Source organism: Schistocerca cancellata, chromosome 1 (assembly GCF_023864275.1).
Source record: "Schistocerca cancellata isolate TAMUIC-IGC-003103 chromosome 1, iqSchCanc2.1, whole genome shotgun sequence".
Lineage (NCBI taxonomy): Eukaryota > Metazoa > Arthropoda > Insecta > Orthoptera > Acrididae > Schistocerca > Schistocerca cancellata.
This window is the reverse complement of record NC_064626.1, coordinates 291,224,146-291,251,349: the sequence shown is the minus strand read 5'-3', so window position 1 is coordinate 291,251,349 and position 27,204 is coordinate 291,224,146.

Genomic DNA, 27,204 nt, shown 5'->3' with positions numbered 1-27,204 from the left:
CACTTCCCCCATCTTCTCCTTTTCCTCCAACATATCCGCATCCTTTACACTGTCTAGAAGCTTGACCCCCCAATCCCCTTGTGTCCTCCTTCCGCTCCACCCCCCACCCACTGCCACACCTCTATCACTGTATCCCTCCCTCCTCCCCTCCACACCCTACATCTCCTTTATCACGCAATTTCCAACACCTCCCTCTCCCAGATGATGAACTATGCTGTGACTTCTACCCTTCCTTCTAACTGTAGCCTAGCCTTGTTCCCCCCCCCCCCAAATTTCTCCCCACAGCCCCCATTTTCCCCTCCCCTCCTTCCACCAGAGCGGTTTTTCCTCCTCCCCAAACCTGAGTCTCTGCACCCCCACCTCAGCTGTTTCTCTCTCCTGTTCTTCACTTACTTGGCCCCCTTTGGCGTGCCCCCCACCCCACCTCCCCTTCTCTGCCCCCTCTAGCACCACCCATTCCCCCCCCCCTTTCTTCCCTTCTCCCTTGTATCCATACTCCTGGCAGATCTTTCCAGTCTGTTCTTTGTCATCAGTGTGCTACATCAGTGTTGTCAGAGGTGTGTTCAGTGATGTTCTACAGTGATGTCAAGTGCTGTGATTTTAATTGTGTGCTGGACTTGTGTATGGTGTTTGTGTCCATGATTGTGCTGTGATACGCCGCCCATCGCAACTTTTATGCTCCAGCTGTACATCGCCTTGTGTTCTTTTAATTGTCACAGTATGTGGTTTGCTGTGTACACTACTTTTTAGATTTTAATCTCCATTTTTATAGTCATCCCCTTTCGTATGCTGTCTTCCATTATGTTCCCCCTTTCTTATATCTCTGTTTCGCCATATTTCCTCCTTTATTATGTTTAATGTCTCCCTGTTATGTACTTACTGTCCCTCGGCTGAAGAGCAGCGCCGATGCTCCTGCCAGCCCGCCCTGGATGGGGAACTGAAATTCAATAAACAAAAAAACAAAAATTAAAATAAATCAAGAACAACCATGGAGCACAAAACCCTTGTTAAGACTTATAAATACAAACTTGATTCATTTACATTCACAATCCAGAAGTCCAACCACACAAATGTTAGTACTTCAGAAACACCACACACTATTAAAAAAAAAAAAAAGAAAAAGAAAGCGATACAGCCCACTCGCACTCGGAGTCTCTGCGTTACATTATATATACTGAGTACATCCATATGCGCCATCTGGTTTAGTACTACGAACAATGTATCACTCAACATGTACCACTTGCAAAATTCTTTCGGCAGTCAGTTGAGTTGGAGCTAAGTCGCTCGATCCTTTTCGACTTGATATGAGTCCTTAACATTCCATGGAAAAAAATGAAACAATCTTAAAAACATCTAATTGACAATTAAAACACTAATAACCACGCTATACATATTTTGACTAACAACTGCAATGAAATCCCACTAGGATTAGAAATTGGGAAAAGAAAACAATCTCGCTACGCTTCACTGATTATAACGTACCACTTTGTGACACACGTACAGGAATTACAGATAATTAATATACTTAATTAAGAAAATGAGTAAGAATTACTGCAGAGCTTGGTACAAGCAGGAAGCAGTAAGAGTACGTACGAAATGTTATCGGTCAGTGTAGACTACGGCACGAAGTTCTCGCGAGTGACGCCGCGTCGCTGCGTTTATCTGCTGTGGCTCCTCCTCCCAACCACGTACAGACATGGAACACGCAGCAATACATTAGTAATACAACACACGAGTCATGTCGGTGATGGTGTCACATACACTTTCACATACAAAGGTAACTGCTTCTGTGGTTAGAAGAGTGTCGCACGTAGTCCAATCTGCGATACTTCAGAGCGCGACCGGCCAGCGATGTCTGTAATGTCTTCTGCTTTCAAAAAAAATATGGGATTATTCTCAACAATCCTGGAAGACAGCAGGTCCTAACCGCAAGGTCATAAGCAAACAAACAATTCCATCCCACAGATCTGGCGTCAAAAAAAAATAAAAAAATAAAAATAAAAAATAAAAACCACGTAAAGGGAACAGCTTCAGTAGACTTATATTTTTCACAGATTATAGCAACACTTCTTGCGAAAAGTTTCCACACATAAGGTTATCTCAGTGTGATTCTATGTCCATTCTGTCGTGACCTATTTCTTCTTCTCTGTGCGGCCTAACTGACAAAACAATTGAACAGTGGCACCTTCTTAGATACAATACATGCTCTTTGCTTCTCGCTTTTTAGGGTAATGTTCGTTTCACAACAGTTCCCGCGACCGTGATGTCATTTTAACTTCATGCGCAGTATCGACATCCGCATGATCGGGTATCGACTTTTGTTAGCGTTTGATACAGGCCTCTCACAAGGCTTAATGCACGAGTAACGGCGATTTACAAATAACACGTTATTCTTGGAATGATTTATCATAATTATTGCCGAATAGAATGTTACACAACGATTTGTCGACGGTTAGTGCCTTCATTCAAGAGTCCTCCTCAAGAGTGAGTTATTATGATCAATAATTTACAAATTAAGCATGAAACACACTCGTTTTATAATTTGCAGTATAGTGCTTGAAGGTAATGGAGCATTGAAAATTTATCACAAACACGTCACCATTATCATTAAATGCCGCTTAATAATGCATCAACGATACGAGTCCTTAAGAGAGAATATGATAATCAAGACAGGAGACAAACATCAAACGATTAAGTGCTAGCGTAGGTTCGCATACCACTACATGAATTTTTTTTTCACGTTAGCGTTGTTAACACATTCTGGGACTTTTATGAATGTAATACAGCTATGTTCTGCAATATTCAAGATTATTTACATTCCGTCTGATCCGAGACTGAAGGACGAAATAAATATTTAGCCATTTCCGAGTTTGTGGTTGAGCAGGAACCTAAGAGGACACCTTAAACTGCTGTGACTCAAAGAAGCAACAATAAAATTCATATTCTTCCTTGTCACAAATATATCGCTGCTTATTTACGAATGTGTGGTGATTTCCGAGTGTGTGGTTAGCCAGGAACCTAAGAGGACAGCTTAAATTATTGCGAGTGAATAACATTGATATTCTTCCTTGTCAAAAATATTTCGCTCTATATTAACGAATATGTGGTGATTTCCGAATGTGTGCATAGGCGCTGAGAGTGAATAGAGGAGCAATAACATTCATGTTTTTCCTTGTCACAAAGTCAATAGCCGATCACGCGTTTGTCAATATTGCGCGTGACGTCAAAATGAGGTCACGTTTGCTGGAATTGTTGTGAAACGGAGCATTATTCGCTATTTATTGGTTCAAATGGCTCTGAGCACTATGGGACTCAACTGCTGCGGTCATACGTCCCCTAGAACTTAGGACTACTTAAACCAAACTAACCTAAGGACATCACACACATCCATGCCCACGGCAGGACTCGAACCTGCAACCGTAGCGGTCGCGCGGTTCCAGACTGAAGTGCCTAGAACCGCTCGGCCACAACGTCCGGCGCTATTTATTGCATTAGCGGATAAACATATGTCTTGACTAATGCCTAACAGTTGATAAATATAGAGACGTATTATACACTGATCAGCCAGAACATTATGACCGCCGACCTATCATCGATATAAGCCCGTCTAGGCGAGAGCAGCGTCACATGACGAGGAATTTCTGCTAGTTAGATACACGCACGGTGCACGTAGCAGTAGTAAGAATGTTGTCCGGGTGTAGAATGGTGAAGGTACGCGATGTATCTGAGTTCGACTGGGGGCAGATTGTGATGGCACGGAAGATGGGCACGAGCATTTCGGAAACCGCTCGAAGTGTCAGGGGTTCATCTACATCTACGTGATGATTCTGCTATTCAGAATAAACTGCCTGGCAGAGGATTCAGTGAAACATCTTCAAGCTGTCTCTCTACCGTTTCACTCTTGAACGGCCCGCAGGAAAAACGAGCACTTAAATTTTTCTGTGCCGGCCCTGATTTCTCTTATTTTGTCGTGTAATCATTTCTCCCTATGTAGTTGGACGCCAACACGATTTTTTCGCAATTGGAAGAGAAAACTGGTGATGGAAATTTCATGAGGAGATCCTGTCGCTGCGCGGGGTAACCGTGCGGTCTAAGTCGCCTTGCCACGGTTGGCGCGGCTGCCTCCGTCGGAAGTTCGTGTCCTCCCTTGGGCATGGATGTTTGTGTTGGCCTTAGCGTGAGTTAGTCTAAGTTAGATTAAGTAGTGTGTCAGCCTAGGGACCGATGACATCAGCAGTTTGGTCCCAATGAACTTACCATCAAAAGATCACGTCACAACAAAAAACGTCTTTGTTTTAATGATTGACAATCCAGTTCACGTATCATGTCTGTGGCACCATCTCCAGTACTTCGCAATAATACAAAACGAGCTGCCCTTCTTTGTACTTTTTCGATGTCATCCGTCAGTCCCACGTGATGCGCGACCCACACCGCACAGCAGTACTCCAGAATAGGGCGGAGAAGCGTGGTGTAAGCAGTCTCTTTAGTAGACCTGCTGCATATTCTGTGTGTTCTGCCAAGGAATAGCGGTCTTTGGTTTGCTCTATCCACAACATTATCAATTTGATTGCTACAATTTAGGTTATTTGTAATTGTAATCCCTAAGTATTTAGTTCAGCCTTCAGATTTGTCTGACTTACAGTGTAATCGAAATTTAGCGGATTTCTTTTAGTACTCATCTGAATAACTTCACACTTTTCTTTATTCATTGTCAATTGCCACTTTTCGCACCATACATATATCTTATCTAAATATTTTTGCAATTCATTTTGATCCTCTGATAACTTTACAAGACGGTAAATGACAGTACCATCAGCAAACAATCTAAGACAGCTACTCAGATTGTCTCCTATATCGTTAATATAGATCAGAGTATAGTGTATAGAGTGCTATAACACTTTCTTGGGGAACGCCGGATATTACTTCCGTTTTACTCGATGACCTTCCTTCTATTACTACGAACTGTAACATTTCTAACAGGAAATCACGAATCCAGCGGCACAACTGAGATGATATTTCATAAGCAGGCAGTTTGATTAGAAGACGCTTGTGAGGAACGGTGTCGCAAACCTTCTAGAAATCTAAATATATTGAAAAAATTTTATATTGCTTGTCGATAGCATTCATTACTTCAAGAGTCTAAAGAGCTAGTCGTGTTTCACAAGAACGATACTTTTTCTGAATCCGTGCTGACTATGTATCAATAAATCGTTTCCTTCGAGGTACCTCAGAATGTTCGAACACAGTATATTTTCCAAAATCCTGCTGCAAATCGACGTTAATGATATGGGCCAGTAATTAAGTGGATTATTCCTACTTCCCTTTTTGGGTATTAGTGTGACTTGAGCAATTTTCCAGTCTTTAGGTACGGATCTTTTTGTGAGCGAGCGGTTGTATATAGTTGCTAAATATGGAGTTATTGTACCAGGATACTGTGAAAGGGACCTGACAGGTACACAATCTGGATTGGCGGCCTTGCCTTCATTAAGTGATTTAAACTACTTTGCTGCACTGTGGATTCCTACTTCTATGTTTTGTTTCTCACCTTGCAAGTTGTGTTTGATTGGAATTTAGGAATATTTAATTCGTCTTCTTTGGTGAAGAAGTTTCGGAAAACCGTGCTTATAACTCTGCTTTAGTGGCACAAACATCAGTGATTTAATTGTTGTTATCACGCAGTGAAGGTACTGATTGCCTCTTGCCACTGGTGTGGTTCATGTATGACCATTTTTTCTGCCAGATTCCGAGACAGAGTTTGGTTGTGGAAATTATTAAAAGCATCTCGCATTGAAGTACGCGCTATATTTCGAACTTCTGCAAAACTTTGCCAGTCTTAGGGTTTTCGCGTTCTTTTAAATTTGGCATGCTTTCTTCGTTGCTTCTGCAGCAGCGATCTGAGCCGTTTTGTGTACCATGGGGGATCTGTACCATCACTTATTAATTTATGTGGTATATATCTCCCAAAGGCCGTCGATACTGCCTCTTTGAAATAATTTCACATCTTTTCTACGCTTGCATGATCAGATCGGAAGGAGTGAAGACTGTCTCTTAAAAAGGCGTTCGAGGAGTGCTGTTGTGATTATCTTCAACACGTGGCGAAATCCAGCTGAAACTACGTCCAGACGTCGTAGGGTTGGGCGGCCACCCCTCATTACAGATGTCAGACATCGTAGGCTGGGCAGACTGATAAAGCAGCACATACGGCGAGCTGTGGCGAAACTAACATCAGACTTTGATGCTGGGCTGCGTACGAGTGTATCTGACCACATGGTGCACCGAACACTCCTAATGATGGGCCTTCGCAGCCGAAGAGCCATTCATGTGCCAATGTTAACGCCACAACATCGGCAGCTACGACTGAAATGGGCACTGAAAGTTATGGCAGTGTTACAGCGTTGCATGGTCTTACGAATACCGGTACCTACATCATCATGCCGATGGGATGGCGCGAATCCGGTGTCTTCGAGGGGAACATCTTGACACCTGTTCTGTGGGACGGAGACAGGCTGGCGGCGGTTCCATTAAACTCTGCGAAACATTCACGTTGGCATCCATGGATCCCGTGGAGTTCGTGCAAGACACCATCACGGCCAAGGAGTATCGTACACTGGTTGCAGACCACGTTTACCCCCTCATGACGATCGTGTTTCCCGATGGCAGTGCTGGCCCCCCAACTTGCCAGATCTGAACCTGATCGAACACGTCTGGGATGTAATTAACGTGTGTCAGAGGTCATCGCCCGCTGCCCGGTATTTACAGGAATTAGGTGACTTGTGTGTGCAGATGTGACGCGAACTCTCTCCAGCGACCTACCAAGGCCTCAATGGTCCCACGCCACGACTCACTGTTATCCGTGTCAAACGTGGACATACCGTCTATTGAGTAGGTGGTTATTATGTTGTGGCTGATCAGTGTATGCATAGCTATGTATCCATTTCTTATGTCGCGACTTCATAACGCACTTTATCTGCTTATTGCTCGCTCAGTATTGAACAGTCTCTCCATCAGTAGTAGAAATGTCGTCCGTGTTAAGCGAAGATCTTAATTTGGATGACAATTTTGATGCAAGAGGAGACAATATGCACATACACAGTCGTAAAGGCTTTAAGAAGTTCTGTTTACTTTTCTTGTCGCTCGCATATCGCAGTTCTGAATCGTTAGAAGTCGCTAGAGGTCGGAAAGCTTCTGGCCGTTAGGCTTTGATTTGCCCCACTACCATTTTGGACAGAACGCGATGCCTTTTACTACAAACAATAATGGCTAAGACAATACCACATGGTATTGTTATTCTATCTGTTTTGTTATTGAGAACTAATATTCAGTATATATCACTAGCGTTAAGACAGATACTGCCTACAGGAAAATTAAAGAACCATTGGAAAAAAGAGAAACGCTTGTATGAATATCAAGAACTCAGATGGAAAACCAGTTCTAAGCAAGGAAGGGAAGACAGAAAGGTGGAAGGAGTATATAGAGGGTCTATACAAGGGCGATGCACTTGAGGGTAATATTATTGAAATGGAAGAGGACGTTGATGAAGATGAGATGAGAGATATGATACTGCGTGAAGAATTTGACAGAGCACTGAAAGATCTAAGTAGAAACAAAGCCCCAACATTCCATTAGAACTACTGATAGCCTCGGGAGAGCCTGCCATGACAAAACTCTACCATCTGGTGAGCAATATGTATAAGACAGGCGAAATACCCTCAGACTTCAAGAAGAATATATTAATTCCAATTCCAAAGAACCAAAGGAAGCACTTGTTGACAGGTGCGAAAATTACCGAACTATCAGTTTAATAAGTCACGGTTGCAAAATACTAACGTGAATTCTTTACAGACGAATGGAAAAATTGTTAGAAGCCGACCTCGGGGAAGATCAGTTTGGATTCCGTAGAAATTTTGGAACACTTGAGGCAATATTAACCCTACGACTTATCTTAGTAGATAAATTAAGGAAAGGCAAACCTACATTTCTAACAATTGTAGACTTAGAGAAAGCTTTTGACAGTGTTGACTGGAATACTCTCTTTCAAATTCTGAAGGTGGCAGGGGCCACATGTAATTTGACGTAGCATAAAGATGTGATATGTAAATAACGTGTAATTACAGCGAAATAGGTAAAATATGTAACGTTAAAGTAAATGTATCAATGCTGGCTACATAGTACATGAACATTTACAGTTTTCATGTACGTAGAAGCAAAAGAAAACAGTATTTACTTATACAAACGTGGGCTCTGTGGAGCGGTAGCAATGAAGAAGGGAAAAATCTTACTAGTTTATAACTTGTTCGAAACTTCAACTGCTTTTATATGCATTTATACGATGTTTAATTGATATAAACGTTTTTCAACTTTTTTCCACATTACGTCCTTTTATTCAGCGTATCTGGAAAAAATTGGAAATGAACATGAATAGTTTCCGTTATATGCTTTGATATATTTCAGTTGTGTATTTAAGTTAATGGAAAATTAAAATTGTTAGATTTCCAGCTGAAGAAAGCTCTGTTCGGAAACTAGATTGGTTGGACGTGCGTAATGAATATTACCTCTAATAATATTTCATATTTCCGCGGTGCAACTATCATAACTGCCTAACAATAATAACGTTGATACAAGGTAACAAGCTACAAGCACCAGTCTCTTACACAGACTATTAAAAACTAGTATTTTTAAAAGTTCTTCTATTTAATACATGCATGCACACAAAAATTCTCCCACAAAGGGAACAAGCTACAAGCACGAGTCTCATACAGAGACTATTAAAAACTAATATTTTTAAAAGTTCTTCTGTTTAATACATGCATGCACACAAAAATCCTCCCATTGGTCACAGCCCAAGCGAGCTCGAATGCCACCATTACCACTTACAGTAAGACGGACGGTCATATTTTCTGGGTTGTACTGTTGGCAACAGTATCGGGAATACGGCAACGTAGTTGAAGTGAACAGGTGCAGTAGCGTGCTACGCTGAATATTTAGTACCAGTGTCATCAGCAGTTAATTAAGCAGAACGAACAAACTCTATAAGTAACAAATATATGTAAAACCATAAAGTATCACAGTTGTTTATAACTTAAAAAATAAATTGCTAAAAATCGGTAATCGAAATGTATTGCGTTTAAATGGACTGTGAAGATATTTACTGGGTAGGGTGGAACTGTGATTAAGACACTGGATTGTAAAAGAAAATAAATTTCTTGAATGGGTGTGCGATCGCTGCGGATATTTTCTGAATAAAGCCGACTACATCGCTTCATAATTTCTTTATTTAAATTATTACTCATGAAATAAGACGCGGCACTCACATTTGGAAGATCGGCGTTTCAAATCCTCGTCTTGCAACTTAGATGTAAGGTTTCTGTGATTGTCATAAATCTCTTAAGGTTTATTTCAATCTGGGTTCTTTAAGAACAATGCGGCTAATTTTGTTCTCCATCCGAGCTCGTGCCCCGTCTTTGGTAGCTTTGAGAGATGAAACAAGAGAAAGCAGCAGAGAATGAAGTAGGTAAAACACAAAAATAAAGCAGATGATGTGAAAGGGAATACAACCGTCTAAAAAGTGAGGTTGACAGGACGCGCTACAGGACAAATGTGAGAATGCACGAACTTACGTCACTAGGGTATAGATACCGCCTACAGGAAAATGACAGAGGCCTTTAGAGAGAAGGGGAGCAACTGTATGAATATCAAGAGCTCAGATGGAGAACCAGAAAACCAACACGAAGCAAAGGTGGAAGGAGCATGTAGAGGTGTTATACAAGGGAAATGAACTTCAAGGCAATGTTACACACACGGAAGGGGACTAAAAGAAGATGATACTGGAGATGCGGTATTACGAGAATAATTTGATAGAATATCCGAAAGAGAATGTTGAAACAAGGCTCTAAGAATACAGATATCCGTGGCAGCTTTGGAAGAGTCAGCCATAACAAAACTATTTCATCAGCAGTGTAAGAATGTAATAATTCCAATTCCTAAGAAAGAATGCACTGACAGAAGTCAATATTACAGAACCCTCAGTCATTTAGTCACGGTTGCAAAATGCTAACACGAATTGTTGCAAAATCACTAAAACTAATCCCTTACAAAAGAATGGAAGAAACGGTAAAAGCCGACCAGGGAGATCAGTTGGGATTCCGGAGAAATGTAGGAATACACAGGCAATACTAATCCTACAAGTCCTCTTTACACTTTAAGAAAAGGCAACCCTATGTCTATGGTATTTGTGGACTTAGAGAAAGCTTCTAACAGTGTTGACTGGAATACGCTCTTTGAAATACTGAAGGTAGTAGAGAGTAAAAAAGTATTCACAACTTGTACAAATACCAGAGGACAGTTATAAGATTCTAGAGCCATAAAAGTGTAGCAGTGGTTGAGGAAGGAGTGAGACATGGTTGTAGCCTGTCCCTGTTTTTTTATCCGTCATTACACAGAGCAAGTTGTAAAGGAAATCAAAGAAGAACTAATGAATTAAAGTTCAGGGAGAAGACATAAAAATTTTGGGGTTTGCCGATGACGTCGTAATTCTGTCAGAGAGAGGAAAGGGCTTCGAAGAGCAGTTGAATGGAACAAACAGCATCTTGAAAGGACGATATAATAAGTATATCAACAAAAGCAAAAAAAAAATGTAAAGGATAATAGTCGAAAGTCTGGCGACACTGAGGGCATTAGATTAGCAACCGAGTATTAGATGAGTTTTGCTGTTTGGGTTCATTATATCTGTGATGTTCAACTTTTGATCATATTTCAATATCAAATCCAGGGTTATACCGCATGCATGCAGAAAAGCGCAGAGGTTTCCATATCCTCTTTCTTTTCTACTGTCTTATCAAAATATACTGTCCTCCTATAATATTATGGCTAAAAAGAAGAAATTAATATTTTTAAGCTGGTAATATTAAACTCGTTGTTACTGAACTAGTGTGTGTAATGTCTCTGTTCGTATGTCTGTGAAGGACAATATCAATTTCCAGAGCGGCGTCGGCTGCTGCCAGAGCGTACGTAATTTCGTACATGTAGACAAGGTACTTTCGTGGTATAGAAGCAGCTGCCGACTCCAACGACCGGCTGTAAAATGCTTGAAATGTAAGAGAAAGAAAACTTCTATAGGGTCTCCTAGAATTTGGATATTGCTATTCGCATTTGGTCATTCGATGATTGTCTGCGAGTGACATGAGTTCGTTTTAGCAGAGAAAGGCTTCTCTATGCTTTTGACCGTGTTATTGAAGGAGGTTCTACAACAAACATCGACCACCAAATAATCGAAGTCCTATACAAGCTTGTCATGCACTACAGATCATCACAGGATCTTCTGATCAAAAAAAAAAAAACGCGAAATTACCTTTGAGATGCACCAGACAGTATTATGGCTGTTACTTACCTCAAGATTAAAGTTACATATCACTTGTGATCTCAAAAAAACACAAATTATACAATACGGCAGCTAATAATGACTGTTTCATTACACACACTTCATACACGTCCTCTTGTTACCCTGTCTCGTAACAGGGTCTCGTCTCATACCGATTTTCTTACATTTCTTCGCTCGCCTTGGAGCTACGCTATATCAAGGAAATAATGTTTCGCTCGCGCAGGTGAAACGCGACACCTCGCGATACGTCGTCAAGGTCGATAACTGCAGCTTATTGAGTCACTAGTACGGGCCAAGGCAGGGCAGATTACAGCCCACACCCTTTCTCGAACGCTCCTGCCTGAAAGACGTGACGTTTAGGTCGTTAAACTGCAACTGATCGATTCATGACTGATGAATCACTAGTACGGGCCAAGGCAGATTACAACTCACACCCTTTCTCGAACGCTTCTGCCTGAAAGACGTGACGAAGCAGCCGCTCCCATCACAGCAAAATTCCTCCTATCTCGCTCCATCATTCAGCCATTCTCTAAGACCCTCTCAACTGCAGGAAACCCGACTGTGGAATAACACCAGCATTATACAAGAGGCGTCAGCTGATCGATTCATGACTGAATCACTAGTACGGGCCAAGGGAGATTATAGCCCGCATCTCTCCTCGAACGCCCTTGTGTGAAAGACGTGACGAAGCAGGCGCTCCTATGACAGTAAAATTCTTCCTGTCTCACTCCATCATTCAGCCACTTTCTCTAAGTCCTTTTCAACTGCAGGAATCTGACCCCGGAATAGCACCCGCGTTATGCAAGAGGCGTCAAATAAAGCAAAACTTTTTTTCTGAAAGTAGATTGGATTTACTCAGCATTCCAATACGCCGTATTATTTCCTAATATTTTCACTACAAAGCTTTATTTTTAAACACAATCCTTTCAATGCGACGACCTTTCGCTACCTTATTCCAAGAGTCTGGATGCCCGCATGATACCACTTTACTGGTCAACTTCGGAGCCAGCGCCTTGCTGAATCAACAGCTTCCTCATGTTCCACGTACTGCTTCCGGTGGAGTGTATCGCATCCTTCGTCGGAGCAAACACATGGAAGTCGGAGCTTGCGAGATAGAGCTGTAGAGTGGATTACGAAGAAAAGTCCAATGAAGTTTTGTGATCTGGTGGACTAGAGCGCCAGCGCTTCGGAAAGAGACGTTCAGTTGTGCAGCAGTGTGTTTGTTTGTGATCTGCCGATCACCTCGAATGAGTGTGTCCTCACGTTCCGACATTGCAGGAGTCGCAGCTGTGTGCGGCCAGCCGGCACGTGGGGGATCGGACAGGTTTGTGCGATCCTGTTGCGATGGTTACAGATGCCTCGCCAGTCGACCCACTGCCAGGGTACAGCAGACATTCTTCAAACACTTATGAATATATTCGATACTCTCGTTTCGCGCCAGAAGGATGGTAGCAGCCTGCTTGAAACGCAACTCCGTTACAGACGCCATCTTGAAGGCTACGTATGGCGCCGCCACCTATAAGGGTGAAACGTCCCCTTTGAACATTTATACATGACTGTGCTTAAACTGACACACAATATTTTTAGCGCAACGCAATCTGAAACGTCCCCTTTGAACATTTGTACATGACTGTGCTTAAACTGACACACAATATTTTTAGCGCAACGCAATCTGACTATCAAAAATCCCTACAAAAGAATGGCCCTGACAAACATTAAACTATACCTTTCACAAATCACTTACCTCACAAAAATCTTCGTTACTCGAGCTACAGCAATACAGCGAGCGCCACTACTGCCAGCTAAATAAAAGATTCAAACTACAGAAGGCACTAACTACTAGTAGGCATATGAAGGATTTTAATAGAGAACAAACAATGTATTTACCTTAACAGTCATAATGTATACAGCAGTTCATGACATCCATTCTGTACTCAAAAATCCACCATCTCATTTCCCACATCCACCACTGCTGGCGGCTCACCTCCAACTGCGCAACGCTACGCGCTGTTAACATACAGCTGCCGCTGCCCAACACTACAATGGCAGACAACAATGCAAACTAGCCACAGACTGCACACAGCACAGCCAGTGATTTCCATACAGAGCGCTACGTAACGTTGCCAATAAGAAAACATAAACAGCCTACTTACAAGGGCTACATGAAACTATAGGTGTTGCAGCGGGAATATTCCACAATGTCTCGCAACAAATACCCCATTGTTTCAAGCGAAATTGCCCGAGAAAAAATGTGCTGCGCTATTTAGTGAACGCCTCTCGTATTAGAGAACTCAATGACATATCCAGTTTTAGAATACAGCTAATGACAGATCTACTAAAGGAACGATAATGGTTGCCACTGTCCCTGTGCGCACTTGCTACCCTCATACATTCTTCATCCCATCGAGATCTTCCTCATTTTCCGAATATTTCTAGCTGGTGCTGTGTCCTTAAATTTTCTTTCCCCAGAACTCGCTGTGCCAGAAAATACTTATTCTGAATACTTATAAATTCTTTCTGTACCTGCCACTGTCATTACTATTATTATTTTCATTATTATCGTTATTATTATTGTTACTAGAATGAAGTTTCCACTCTACAGCAGAGTATGCGCTGATATGAAACTTCCTGGTAGACGAAAACTGTGTGCCAGACCGAGACTCGAACTCGGGACCTTTACCTTTCGCTGGCAAGTGCTCTACCAACTGAGCTACCCAAGCACAACTCACGGCCCGTCCTCACAGCTTTAATTCCGGCAGTACCTCGTCTCCTACCTTCCAAACTTCACGGAAGCTCTCCTAAAAGCTGTGAGGACGGGGCGTGAGTCTTGCTTGGGTAGCTCAGTTGGTAGAGCACTTGCCCGCGAAAGGCAAAGGTCCCGAGCTCGATTCTCGGTCCGGCACACAGTTTGAATCTGCCAGTAAGTTTCATATCAGCGCAGACTCCGCTGTAGAGTGAAAATTTCATTCTAGAAGCATCCCCCAGGCTGTGGCTAAGCCATGTCTCCGTAATATCGTGTCTTCCAGGAGTGCTAGTTCTGCAAGGTTCGCAGGAGAGCTTCTGTGAAGTTTGGAAGGTAGGAGACGAGGTACTGGCGGAATTAAAGCTGTGAGGACGGGGTGTGAGTCGTTCCTGGGTAGTTCACCTTGGGGGAGCACTTGCCCGCGAAAGGTAAAGGTCCCGAATTCGAGGCTCGGTCCGGCAAACAGTTTTAATCTTCCAGGAAGTTTCATTATTATTCTTGTTACTAATCGCTATTAGGGACAGCAGCAGTATAAACGTTACTACCTGGTGTCCAAAATTGAAGCAGAAACCGGAAATTTTTCAAAGTTGCATTTATTTTGCCACAGAACAGTGTAAACCGGTGATTGTGAACTAAGAACAATGTAAACAATACAGAAAGTAAACAACTGCAACATGCATAATGGCAGACAAAAATGTTCTTCGTTTTTTCCGACTTAATGGATTTGCACACACATTCCGACAACTGGTTAATGAGCTCCGTATGAGTTGCGATCACCTCTGGCAACAATACAGGCTTGACAAAGACTGGGCATGCTGCGGGTGATGTCATGCTGAAACAATAACGCTCATTCTTCCTGCAGAATTCCTCGCAAGCCTTGGAGTGTGGTCGGCGGATGCTGAGGAAATGCAACCCACCTCACCTCCCTAGTGCCCCCCCCCCCCCCCCCCGACATGATTTATGGGATTCAAATCGGGAGAGGGAGCAGGCAACGCCACGCGTGCAATATCTTCAGTTAACAAGAAAACTTCAAAAAAATGACTCTAAGCAAAATGGACTTAACATCAGAGGTCATCAGTCCCCTAGACTTAGAACTACTTAAACCTAACTAACCTAAGGACATCACACACATCCATGCCCGAGGCAGGATTCGAACCTGCGGCCGTAGCAGCCGCTTGGTTCCGGACTGAAGCGCCTAGAACCGCTCGACCACAGCGGCCGGCGAAAACTTCAACAACCCGCGTTCTATGACGAAGATCATTGTCGTCCATCAGTACGTTGTCTGGGTCCACAGCACTTCGCAACAACCGCACATGAGATCCCAAGATCTCGTCACGATAGCTGACAGCAGTTAAACCCTGACAGTTCATCCGTACAGTTTCATGAATATGTGTTCGAACGGTCGACGCAATGCCTGCCCACACCGTTAAAGATTCTACTCGATATCGGTCTCTTTCCATAATGTTTGGATCCCTCCATATACGAATTCGTCGAGAATCATTCTCCAGATTAAATCGGGACTCATATGTGAAAAGAACATTGGCCCACTGTTCGACCGTCCAGGTGGCATGTTGACGACTCCAGTCTAGGTGTTCCATTCTGTGAAGACGCGTCAGAGTTACACATACAGTAGGTCTATGACATAAAAAACCATTCTGCCCAAGTTTTCCTTCATACTACACGTACAGTGCATCCTGTGAAGTGAGATGCCAGTTGAATGCAGTACTAAGGTGGTACCGTCGTGCCCTTACGGCCAAACAGCGGTCCTTTCTTTGTCATGTAACACGGGACCGGCCCTGCCCTAGTCTTCGAGATACAGTTTCGGTCTGATTAAACTGTCGCTATATCCGAGAAACAAGAGAACGATTCACGTTAAGGGATTACGCCACATCAGTTTGCGACTGTCCTGCTTCCATTCCTCCTACGGCCCTCCTCCGCAGAGAATCTGCTAGGCGTCTTCTCTATGCCTACTGCGCAATCTGTTACTGTGTACATAGCGATTGTAGATGTGGAACTACCCTGCAAACACAACCCCGTTTGACAGGTGCCCTTATGTTAACTTTGGCGTGGTTGTCCGTTGACCGGAATGCTACCTTCCGCGCATAATACGGTCGTACGAGCATCTGCTTGACAGTTTGTATGATTAGACACATAACGGGGAAATAGCGGTTTGTTGCTTTAATTTTGGACACCAGTGTAGTTCGTAGTCAGTATTATTTACTCACATAGACTCTGTAGACATTCAGACATTTTAATGCTATGATGTTAAACAGGCAATGTGTGTGTGAATACCTGGTCCTATGTTAGAGATGACCTGATTGCTCAAATCAAGTCATGTCGGATAAATAAATAAAATAAAATAATTGATGATGGTGGAAGAAGAGAGGATACAAAATGTAGACTGGCTATGGCACGAAAAGCGGTTTTGAAGAACAGAAATTTGTTAACATCAAATACACGTGGGTTGAGTAAAGAGTAGCATCAGCACTGCCGTAACATGAAGTGCATCAGATAGCATGCGCGCTGCCTGTAGCTGACAGCAAAAGATCTGTTGAAGTCTAACAGTGAGCTGCGACGGTTGTGATGGAGTCAGTTACAGTGTGTCCTGTCTGGAAGTGCGGGAGTTCAGTTCTAACGACCTGACAGATGGTCACTGCAGCCTACTACTGCAGTTTCTTGCACTGAGGAGAAACCAATGACACCTTCTGGCACTGCATACCATCATCCTTTGAGTGAATACCACAAGGCGAACCCAGTGCAGGTATTCCTGCGCACATGGGAGTGGAGATGTTTCCATCCGTTATGTCTCCGTGCTATTACGCCCTGTTCGCCACAACGAAGGCACCTCTTAATGGCATGTGCTAAAACACGAGATGAGGCATGATCCGTACCATAGGGTGGGCCTTGCGAGTCATCAAAAGAGGTGGACGCGCTGACGGTGTAAGGCGCCTTCCATCTGTGTAGGGGAGGTGACTGAGATGTGGTGCGATTAGATTGAAGGCATGTAATACAACGGACGTCTGTCGATAATGTCTGGTATGAATTACAGCAGTGCTGCCACTACTTTTTAACTACACCATGTAGATTTAAGCTTTAGGAAGACTTTTTTGAAAGTATTTGTCCAGAGGGTAGCCTTGTATGAAAGTCAAACGTGGACGATAAATAGTTGAGGCAATAAAAGAATAAAAGCTATTGAAATGTAGTGCTTCGGAAGAAAGCTTAATATTAAATGGTAGATTAGGTAACTAATAAGAAGGTACTGAATGAAATTGGAGAGAAAAGAAATTGGTTCAACAATTTGACTTAAAGAAGATATCGATTGATGGGACACATTCGGAGACTTAAGGGATCGGCAGTTAAGTGTTGGAGGGAAGAGTGAGGTGTAAAAAGTGTAGAAAGAGACAAAAAGATGAATAGAGCAAGCAGGTTCAAATGTATGTAGGCTGCAGTAGTTATCTGGAGATGAAGAGGCTTGCACAGAATCGAGTAGCATTGTGAGCTGCATCAACACTGTCTTCGAACTGAAGACTGTAACAACAACAAGAAGAAAGTCATGTAAGAATGTCGCTTGTATAATTTCACGAAGCACTCATCAACGGATCTTTCAGCTGCCTACTCGCTAATTTATCTAATTCGCTTTTCGTATTATATAAAGTGGGCGAACTTAGTGATACCACCAGACACCGAAGTGGGCTAGATAGTGGTTAACACACTGGACTTACATTTTGGAGAAAGACGGTTAAAATTCCTGTTCGGCCATCCAGATTTAGGTTTTCTGTGATTTCCCAAAACCGCTTAAGGGGCTCCGGAACGCCCTATACTTGCAATGTTAAAATAACGCTTATAAATTACATCTTTTCTCACAAAGTATTTGAGGTAGGAAGTTGAACTTTTTACAGATTATTTATTGGAATATGGGCTACAACTTAACACAGGGATTTTACAAAATTTTAGTTCAGTTATTAAAGATGATTTTTTTCAATTGTAATGAAAATTCACAACATTGTTTTGCAATTTTTTATTTATATATTCAAAAATATACAGTTTTTTGGAAAAAGGCTGTGTTAAATTATGCAGAAGGTACTGTGTAACATTTACTGAAAGTTTGAAACAAATATGTTTGGAAGATCCTTAGAAAACATGTAATTAGTATGAGAAAATAAAAGTTTTGGGAATCGAGCGACAAAGATTGGATTCACTTTTTAGTGCATTCCAGGTCCATAGGATGGATTATCTTCATCCTCTGCAAACTCCTCCTCCAGCTTCCTCTTGTTCCTCCTCCTGTTTACTCTTGCTTGTATTTCTAGACTCTTTACAGCCCTGTCTGCAGCCCGAAGGCGTTCCTTGTCTAAAGCAAGCATCGCTCGTGCCATGTTAGAACCTATCTTCATTCCCATATTTGGCTTTCCAACATTTCTCCTTTTCTTAAAAGCCTTCAGAGGATTTCTAATAACTTTACTTTTACTCATTATTATACTTCAACAAAATAGAGACTCAAGAAACAGAATTAATTACGAATATTTTCGAGATAACGACAGAGTAAATAAACATGAAACAATCGACAATCACACCAGCGATATATATTGAACCTTGACAGATTAGCCACAACACATACTTTATCTCACATCACTAAAATGTACCTGATGAACACGGACGTTAATAATAACACCATTTGACAGCAGTTTAACAGCGCCACAGTGGGTCACGCCCATGTAGAACACATTTCAAAAAAAATTTAAAAATAGTTGTAGTCTTCGGAATTGAATAAATTATATATCTATTAAAAGGTAATAGTCTGCAGATTCAGAAAACGCAAAAAATTTAAAATTGAACTTTTCACGATTTTGAGCCTTTCCGGAGCCCCTTAAGACGAATACCAGGACGATTCCTTTCAAAAGATCAAGACCGGTTTCTTTTCCTCTCTTTCCGAAACCGAGCTCGTGCTTCGTGTCTAATGACCTAATCCTCCTTCTTGCTTCTTCAGGTACTGCAACAAAAGGGAACTTGTGTTCTCAAGAAAAAGAGTTCTGCTGGTAAATATTTTTTATTATTTCTTGTTTTCCATGAATCAGTGAGAGAGATGGTGCAAGAGGCCGAATATGAGCGTCGACGTAACTCGTCGTCTTTAATACCCCATGTCGACTGTATCTCCCGCCAGTCAGAACGCTTCCCATGAATTCAGGTATGTGATTGAGATAGCGTAAAGGATTAAATAAGGGTACAGGTTTCATAAACGTTTAATTAGCGTAGGGTTTGCAAAATCATTAAAATAATAGGGGCAAGGATCATCTAACTACAAATTAAATAGAAATGGTCAAGTCATTGTTCTATTATATTTACTCTAATGAACACGTACTTAGAAAAGTGCATATAAAGAAGGTTTATGTTCGAACAGCATCAACACACATTTAAAGTATTTGTTGTATGGATCATGCTTTCGGCACCTACGAGTGGGCCACAGGGCACAAGGGAATCGAAACTAAAACGTTATCTCAAGGGATCACTGACGACTCTACATTCAGCAACATCGCATATATAATTGCATCGAGCATGTCGTATAAAATAGGTGCTAGGTAGGCTTGCAAAAAGGAGTTAGCAATCAACTTCGTCTCGCCAAACATGGTGTAGCCACGAACTTACAAGAATAAAATTAGTCGAAAGTGATCGTGGTAACTAAAAGAATGGTTTCTTGAGTAACGAGAAGCTGAATTGACGTAGGTGAACTAGTACTAAAGTCTGAATAAGATACTACATCACACACGTGGTCTTCCCCTACTCCCTTCGGCATGTCTAACATGGTACACAAACAGTAATCCAAAGGGAAACGCCGCGCGGGGTAGCCGTGAGGTCTAGGGCGTCTTATCACAGTTCATGCGGCTCCCCCCGTCGGATGTCAAGTCCTCCCTCTGGCATGGGTGTGTATGTTGTCCTTAGCGTAAATTAGTTTAATTAGTGTGTAAGCCTAGGGACCGATGACCTCAGCAGTTATGTGCCATAGTCCTTACCACAAATTTGCAATTTTTTCAAACGAGAAACTACGAGTGTGACGCAATCCGTTGGCCTTATTGTACCAAAGGACATTGCAAATCCACCGAAACACGCAGAAACTCAAACAAAATGATGCACTTAGAAGTTCATACAGGAATCGCCAAAAGAATATCAATAATGCGGTATAGTCAGCTGAAAATCACCCAGAGGACTCCAAAATGAAACAATGTTAGCCAAAACTACACTATGTCATCAAAAGTATCCAGACACCTGACTGCAAATGACTCAAAAGTTCGTGGAGCCGTCCATCGGTAATGCTGGAATTCAATATGATGTTGATGACAGCTTCCACTCTCGCAGGCATTCGTTCAAACAGGCGCTGGTAGGTTTTTTGGGGAATGGCAGCCCATTCTTCATGGATTGCTGCACTGAGGAGAGGTGTCGATGTCGATCCTTGAGGCCTCTCACGAAGTCGGCATTCCAAAACATCAGAAAGGTGTTGTATAGGATACAGGTTGGGACTCTGTGCAGGCCAGTTGATTACAGGGATGTTATTGTCGTGTAACCACTCCGCCACAGGCCGTGCATTATGAACAGGTGCTCTATCGTGTTGAAAGATGCAATCGCCATCCACGATCTTCTCTTTAACAGTGGGAAGCAAGAAGGTGCTTAAAACATCAATGTAGGCCTGCGCTTTGATAGTGCCATGCAAAACAACAAGGGGTGCAAGCCCCCTCCATGAAGAACACAACGACTACACCACCGCCTCCGAATTTTACTTTTGGCATTACACACACTGGCAAATGACGTTCACCGGGAATTCGTCATACCCACACCCTGCCATCGGATCGCCACATTGTGTACCGTGATTCGTCACTCCAAGCAACGTATTCCCACTGTTCAATCGTTCAATTTTGACGCCCCTTACGCCAAGCGAGGCGTCGTTTGGCATTTATCGGCGTAATGTGTGCCTTATGAGCAGCCTATCGATCATGAAATCCAACTTTTATCATCTGCCACCTAATTGTCATAGTACTTAAAGCGGATTCTGATGCAGTTCGGAATTCCTGTGTGGTGGTCTGGATAGATGTCTGCCTATTACACATTAGGACCCTTTCCAACTGTCGGCGGTCTCTGTCAGTCAACAGACAAGGTCGGCCTGCACGTTTTTGTGCTGTACGTCTCCCTTCACGTTTCCACTCCACTATCACATCGGAAACAGTGGACCGAGGGATGTTTAGGAGTGTGCAAATCTCGCGAATAGACGTATGACACAAGTGACACCCAGTCACCTGACTACGTTCGAGGTCCGTGAGTTCCGCGGCTCGCACCATTCTGTTCTCTCACGACGTCTAATGACTACTAAGGTCGCTGATATCGAGTACCTGACAGTAGGTGACAGCACAATGCACGTAATATGAAAAACGTATGTTTTTGGGGGTGTCCGGATACTTTCGATCACATTGTGTACATATCTATCACTCTTGGTTCAAGGCAGCCATAGGAGTGTATCAGAACTTAGCCTGCATGCATGTGAAAGCCACTGAGCCAATTTCCAGAATACGAGGAACACCTCTTCTCTCTCCCCCCGTCGCCTCCGCTAAAGAAACCGTTCCTGAACAAGCAGTTGTCAGCGAGACGCTTGACCAGTTGTCACTTTTTCACTTGAGAGAAGGTCCCCCTCCTCTCCAGTTTCCCTCTCCCCAGAAATCCGAAATAATTGACCAGGCGTCCCTGAAAACTAGCAACGGTTGAGCGAGGTGCCGAGCACATGCCACCTCATGAACATGAAAAGAGACCAGCCTCGTTGCTGAACGTACTTTCATATTGCGGGAGGTGGGAACACGGAATGCACCCAGGATATTGCCGGACATGATGGTTTTGGTGGTCCGGGTCTTATCGTGTGGGGAGGCATAATGTCCCATAGCACGCTGACTTCCAAATCGTTTATCACGGTACACTCAAGGGTCGACGCTATTGTAAGACTGTAGTTCGTCCTCATGTGCGGTTTTCTAGGTGTGCATTCGGCCATCCCTTCAATTTCATGCATGACATCGCGCGACTGCATCGAACAGTGTAGGTGGAAGACCTCTTGTAACTTGAGGGTATTCGTTGAATTAACTTTCCTGCCAATTTCCCCAACTTAAAGACCACCGAGCACTTGTGGGATGTGTTGTGCAGATGTATAGCAACGCGTCCACATGCAGGAAAGACTGTCAAGGTCGCACGGAGTGGCCGCGCGGTTTGAGGCGCCATGTCAAAGATTGCTCGGCCCCTCCCGCAGGAGGTTCGAGTTCTCTCTCGGGCATGGGTGTGTGTGTTGTTCTTAGCATAAGTTAAAGAGTGTGTAAGTCTAGGGACCGATGACCTCAGGAATTCACACACATTTGAACATTTTTGACATCCAGCAGTTGTCAACCGCGCTGCTAGGGAGAATGGAACGCCCTACCACAAGAACTCCTTACCATCTTTGTGGCCAGGGCGAGAGCACGTTGCAGAGCTTGCATTGCCGTCTGTGGTGATCACACAAACTATCAAGGACCATGTCCCGCCGTTTGTAACGACCTTGCGACCATCATGATTCACAGTGACTTCAGTGTAACTATTGTCTTTGAATAAAAGTGTCATTCCTACTCGTACTCGTTCCATCGCGTTCTTTCATTTACCTATAGCAGTTCTTTTTTGTGATGTCGGAGCTCATAGCCCTCCAGCATAACAGTACTGCAACGCGGGTGGCCTGTACCACTAGCCACAGGGGCTACATCGTCGAACCCCAATCCAGAGCGCAGACCTCAGCTGTAGGCAGCAGTGGTATCGCTACTGGATGGCGTATTCACCGCCGACCTATTCACTTCCGCAAGGCCACAAGCTAGAAAATAGGACTATCCGTATTCTAACACCTCAACCGTATTTAGAGCGTAGTACGGCTGCAGCAAACCAGTTTTCCACGGACTTTCTATAACCAAATACGCTAACCGGCGCCGCGGTTCTTCAATCAGAAGCTCTCCTGGAGTTGAGAATTTTCTCCTCCGCAGCGCTGTAGAGCAGCCAGTAGTCGTCTTCGATCTACGTCTTACTTCGTCTCTGCAGCATAGGATTTCTGGGATGGCTACCTTTGGCGCAACGCAGTGTTTTTGTGTAACTTGACATTCTATTCCTCGCGAACCAATATATTGACACTATAAACTGGAATCCAGTTTTCCCTGATTTATAGTCCTCTGGACTTACATTTCTTTTCGCTTCAAAGACAGGAACTTAATTGCTGTTCGAATTGTTTAAATACTCTCTGAAGAAGGACTGAAGTTTATGTTCATTTTAATAAACATGCTCTTCATTAGAAATATTTTATGGAGGTGGTGTTGTACAACTTTAATGAATGTCCAGAACAGCATTATGCTACACAGCTGCAACGGTATATTTTATTACAGACAATCGATTTCGCTCTAGGATCAGACTACCGTCGGGGCCATAAAACCATGTCAGCTTTGTATCTGCGTATTTATAATACCAGTTACCAGATGTACAACGTTCCATCATTACTGTTAGTTTTATATGTATAACATTGTGTCCGCTTACCCTCATAGCCGTTAACTGTGGCTGTATATTGCATAATGCAGTTCTTATCATATTTCTTTGATTACTTGGGCCTTAATTTCTCTGCACCACTATCGAAGAGGGTCACTTTATTTTGTACGTATGGTCCAAAAATATCTTAAGTCCTTTCTTCAGATTAAAACACTACTCATCACGATGTCTCATTGCCTTCACGGCTATAATATTTCCACACACACTTCATTGCTATCAAAAGAAACAAAAACCCAAAGAAAGAAACTAAAATATGGAAAATAATTTAAAATACCAAATTGTGGTACTCATGAAATCCATGCAGTAAATTCCGTACACAACTCCCTGTTTTTTGTATCATATCGTAAAGCTCTCCACTGACTGCCTTTTCTTTTTTTTTTCTTCATCTCAACTGTATCATTAATGATGCTCTCCCAATTCTCTCGTAACCACGGACATTAGTCACAAACTGTAACCTTACAAACTCAGAGTCGGCACCATCCTATCTCTGTCTCTGTAATGACATCTATTCCACATAACCAAAATTATCACTGTAAACATTAATGAAATAGTAGAATCAAAAGAACCACACCATCTCATTGATAATAAACTGTCTTGGGGACGACAAACATGAAAGACAGAAATTCCCGCCCGCATCTCGTGGTCGTGCGGTAGCGTTCTCGCTTCCCACGCCCGGGTTCCCGGGTTCGATTCCCGGCGGGGTCAGGGATTTTCTCTACCTCGTGATTGCTGGGTGTTGTGTGCTGTCCTTAGGTTAGTTAGGTTTAAGTAGTTCTAAGTTCTAGGGGACTGATGACCATAGATGTTAAGTCCCATAGTGCTCAGAGCCATTTGAACCATTTGAACAGAAATTCCTGAGTCAACATTTCTCCTGAACTTCATCTTACCATTTGTCCAAGGATTATTGTTAATATACAACCAGGTGGTTTCCTCTTTCCTCCATCTCACATTTTACATCTTCTCTTTGTTTTAATTGGTACCCTGGTTGATCCCCATCCATCCTTTTCGTATTACTCCTCCCACTATCGCTAATACTCCTGGTAGTGTTGGGTCCTCAAAAGGAAAGCTTACAGGACATTATTAGTTCAAAAATTTTCAATTCACCGTTACCGTTAACATTTGCCAAGAAAAATAATACGCTACAACTAAAAGACCTGGACACTCTCCATATCAAAGAAATCCTCACTGTGCTAGATTCTCGCGATTTTATTCCCATAAAGCTACTACAATTCACTACAAAGTGAAGTCCTGTCTGGCATTGGATTTTCACAACGATGCTACTTAACTTATATCTTCTGTGGATTATTTCCACGAACCTTGCTAATCGCAACAAACCTATAATTACGAGGGCTATTCGGAAAGTAATGAACGATAGGAGTGGAAACCACAGTGAAAATCAAAACTGTTTTATTTGCAACAGGTAGCTACAACTGCCAGATACTTATCTCCATAGTCGCCTATCCGCGCCTATCGTGTTAGTTACCACAGATTACCTTTAGTTTGTCTTCATAAAATTTGCCATTTAAGGCCACAGCTGAAAAAGTTTTCGTTCTTTTGATTATTACGAGAAAGCGTCAGGAGCTAGCATCATGTTAAATGCAACACATTCCAACGGTTTTTAATTTTCACAGACACTTCATAGAACATTTGCAGAATTCTGCGCATATGTAACTTGAATTGCAAGTGAGTGAAACAATGCAATAAATCGATCTTTATATAGCCACATGTCAACATGAATTTCTCTCTTTCTTTAGAACGTAGAATACAATACAACATATATTATTCTTACATTTACCCTTTGTTTTCGGTTTTAGAATTCATTGCCTCAGCAAGTAAAATGGAATGTTCGGTGAGTTCTCCGTTCATCAGCCTTCGGCTGGTGGGCGAATGTTGCCGGCGACGCCAGGTACTTGGAGTGCTGTGGCCTCGGGTAAAGCTGCCGCCTGCTGTAGTTACTTGTTGTGCCAGAAATGAAATAGAAAAATTACAAAATAAATTTTTTTATCTATCTTATTAAACATTATTTATGAAATCATCCCTACTTAACACTTCTTCCCGCGTATCGTCCTTGCGGGGAATAAGTCGTGCAACTTCTGTATCGTCACACTACAACAATCTGTTTGTCTATCCTGCAATAGAAATGGAAGTAATTTCGTATTTGGCAAATATGTGTTGCTCTCCTTATGTAATAATTGGATTTACTTCTGCTTTATCGAGTAGGTCTGTGAGCTCGTTTTTCAACTCCCTCGCAAGTATGTTAGAGAATAAGCTGATGGCATCAAAGTGAGCTAGCACGACACTGAGCAGGTTTGGATATCTTCTAACTTATCCACTATGTCAATTTAACCAAAAATATCATGACTAGGTTTAAACCTGGTTTTGATTTTGATTCGATTATTGAGATCTCTGTCTAATTTGTAATGTGGAAATGGGAATAAACACACTACGGGAAGAACTGGAATATTTTCAACCCAATTTTTTTTGTAATATCTTTTAATGCAGTATATTATCGAACGTGCATCTTTTAAACGTTGAAACAACAAATGCGACGACAGACTACAAAAAAAAATAATTCACTCGACGCGTATTGTCTTTGCTTGACAATATTTCAAGGTTTCGGGAATTTATTTTTTTCAATCAACTGCCTACGACTGGTTTGGTGCTGCCCTTCACATATTCCCGTCTTGTACTAATCTCTGTCGACTTACTACATACCACCTAGATAATTTGTTTTTCATATTGTTAAAGTGAAGTGAAGTGGAAGGAAGACAAGGATTTCTGGTCAGATGAGTATCGGGTAATATCAACAGCAGCAGAAAATGGTATAACAGGTGTAGGATTCGTTATGAATAGGAAGGTAGGGCAGAGGGTGTGTTACTGTGAACCACCGACAACGATAGTTCAGGTATACATGCCGACGTCGCAAGCTGAAGATGAACACGCAGAAAAAGTGTATGAGGATATTGAAAGGGTAATGCAGTATGTAAAGGGGGACGAAAATCTAATAGTCATGGGCGACTGGAATGCAGTTGTAGGGGAAGGAGTAGAAGAAAAGGTTACAGGAGAATATGGGCTTGGGACAAGGAATGAAAGAAATATCAACAGCAGCAGAAAATGGTATAACAGGTGTAGGATTCGTTATGAATAGGAAGGTAGGGCAGAGGGTGTGTTACTGTGAACCACCGACAACGATAGTTCAGGTATACATGCCGACGTCGCAAGCTGAAGATGAACACGCAGAAAAAGTGTATGAGGATATTGAAAGGGTAATGCAGTATGTAAAGGGGGACGAAAATCTAATAGTCATGGGCGACTGGAATGCAGTTGTAGGGGAAGGAGTAGAAGAAAAGGTTACAGGAGAATATGGGCTTGGGACAAGGAATGAAAGAGGAGAAAGACTAATTGAGTTCTGTAACAAGTTTCAGCTAGTAATAGCGAATACCCTGTTCAAGAATCACAAGAGGAGGAGGTATACTTGGAAAAGGCCGGGAGATACGGGAAGATTTCAATT